This window comes from Austrofundulus limnaeus, unplaced genomic scaffold (assembly GCF_001266775.1).
Source record: "Austrofundulus limnaeus strain Quisiro unplaced genomic scaffold, Austrofundulus_limnaeus-1.0 Scaffold66, whole genome shotgun sequence".
NCBI classification, from domain to species: Eukaryota; Metazoa; Chordata; class Actinopteri; order Cyprinodontiformes; family Rivulidae; genus Austrofundulus; species Austrofundulus limnaeus.
Window position 1 is genome coordinate 992,607 of NW_013952468.1, and position 2,513 is coordinate 995,119.

Here is a 2,513-nt window from a genome sequence, read left to right on the forward strand (position 1 = left end):
GATCTAATTTTTGAATAAATGTATAATTTCTGTTTCAACTTAGTGGTTAAGACTTGTACATGATCACGATAAGTCAAATAAAATGCTGTTTTTGTGTCTATTTTTTCAAAGTTACCCCACACTTATTATATTTGGTGTGTTTTTAATCTAATAAATGTACCTCCATGGTTCAATCTAGTAAAAGTATTTACAAGATGAACACCCAAAGTGTGTGTTGGGAAACAGATTTTTTTCTGTGTTCCTGAATGTAATATAAGTCACAGTCTTTCAGAAAAGGCAGAGAGGTACCTGTTTGAGTGTTGAGTTTTAAATAAAATAAAGTTTTTTGAAAAAGACAACTCCAGTCATTACCTGTGTCACAAAACAGCAACAAATAATAAGGATTACTTCCTGCGCAACAGGAAGTTGTCATGCATTCCAAGATTTGAAGGGAGGAATTAATTATTTTCCAGGCACATAGCTCACTTCTATACCAAAATCAAGTAAATATGCTGCCTTCAGTTGTTCTGAAAATGCTGTATAAATAAAAAAAATAAATTTGACGTTGCATCATTATCTAAATGCCTTGAAATTGGAAGAATTTCCTACTGTTTCTGACACTCCCACTTCATAAAGTATTTACAACAGTGCTATTGGGGGAGGGGTGCCCTGTGGGGCGGGACCTCGACTGCAGAATGAGCCCCAGGGAGGAGCTTTGTGTAAATAGGCAGAGCTTTGTAGCGTTTAGGCAGCTCCGTATGACTACCACAGGAGATTCAAGGATTTCTCAAACATACATGAATGAGTCAAAGCAACACTCTGGGTAAGAAATGAGGGAATGGCATCATAAATATCTTGTGACCACACGTAAAAAATCTCATGACCGTGCATTATTTTCTTATGAAACGTCACTGGATGGGCTCTGTAAATTTAGGCTAATAAAACAAAAGTCTGAGTTGACCGTGTCCCAACGTCGTGCAACAACATCAAAAAGAAAAAACCTCAAGAAGTAAGCTGAAGAAATGTTTTTATTTTGCAGGTACATGCCCAATTGCATCATCATTTTGTGGATGCTGTAGTTGCTGGTTTCAATGATGTGGAACCACCATGAGTCTTTAATTTTTAAGAACAGTTCACACAMTCCTCCGTGTTGCATGTCCAGAGGGGTGATACTTGTAGCGATGGACCTGGTGGGCACTAAAGGCCCTGACACATTGATGAACAGCTGTACAGGTCTGCACTCTGCTCATCGCTCTGCGTTCCAGCCCAGCTAAATCAATGAGGTAACCAGTCAATGCTTGCCCACACTCAAGCTATTGCCAAGACATTATCTGACCCTGGCAGTTTAACACTGACCCCCGCACAGGTAGCAGGAGACACTATAATCCATCTTTCCAAGCCCAGACAGACTCATTTTATCTCATCACAGCTACCTCTGTCCCCACCATACCCACCCCCAACCCCCGCCGCCGCCGCCGCCTCCCCATTCCATTATTCAAACATCTTTTTGCACAGTTTTAGCTCCTTCTTATCTGTGTGCTCATCCATTCCCTGCTGTTGCATTACTCACTGTTTCCTGAGCCATCTCCAACTCCCCCGCTCATCCACCCCACCTAGTTCAAAGCCCTTTCTCCTGACTCCCTGCTCTCACTTTGAGTGCCTCTCAGTCTGGCCATGGGGAGACAGAGCTCTTGTCAAAACGACACACACACACACACACACACACACACACACACACACACACACACACACACACACGCACACACACAGTACATATTTACAATGTGTGTGTGTGTATTTAAAATACCAAAGCCTCCAAATGCTTTTCCCTTCAGCACATTGTTGTGTTTACAAAGAGTTTGTCTGGTCCCAAATGAAGCAGTGGTCTGGCTTAGTTACAGTTTGCAATCGACCTTTTCGGTGTTCCATGCATAATGTCTGTTATTTTGACAGCTCCTCGGGGTAAAAGAATTGTACTTGTGAATTTGTCATTCGTTCATGTAATGTTGAGAATTTGTAACTTTTTAACTTGTATTTGTAACTTCAAAACTGATGTACTCACAGAAAACATATGTGATTTGACATGAATACAAATAAAAATCTTAAATTTGTACACGTTTATTTTACAAATCTAAAATTTATGTATGTTTATTGACTTAAATGTACAAATTTAGACTCTTACACATACAATTTGTGATTTGACATGAATACAAATAAAAATCTTAAATTTGTACACGTTTATTGTACAATTCTAAAATTTATGTATGTTTATTGACTTACATGTACAAATTTAGACTCTTACACATACAATTAATTCTGACAGTTATCTTATCCCATAGACTCAGTTCAGCTGCGAGGGTGCTTCACAGCAAGTGTAGTTTGTAGGGAGTAGGGCGAGTGTGTAGCCACYGATTGGGAAAGGGCCTTTCTCTGAGCTCTTATTAACTCATTAGAAACACCTGGTGCAGCYAAGAGAGCCAACTGGGAGGCAGCTGAAGGCTGCCAGGTGGGACTCTTGGGAGGAGATCAGTTTT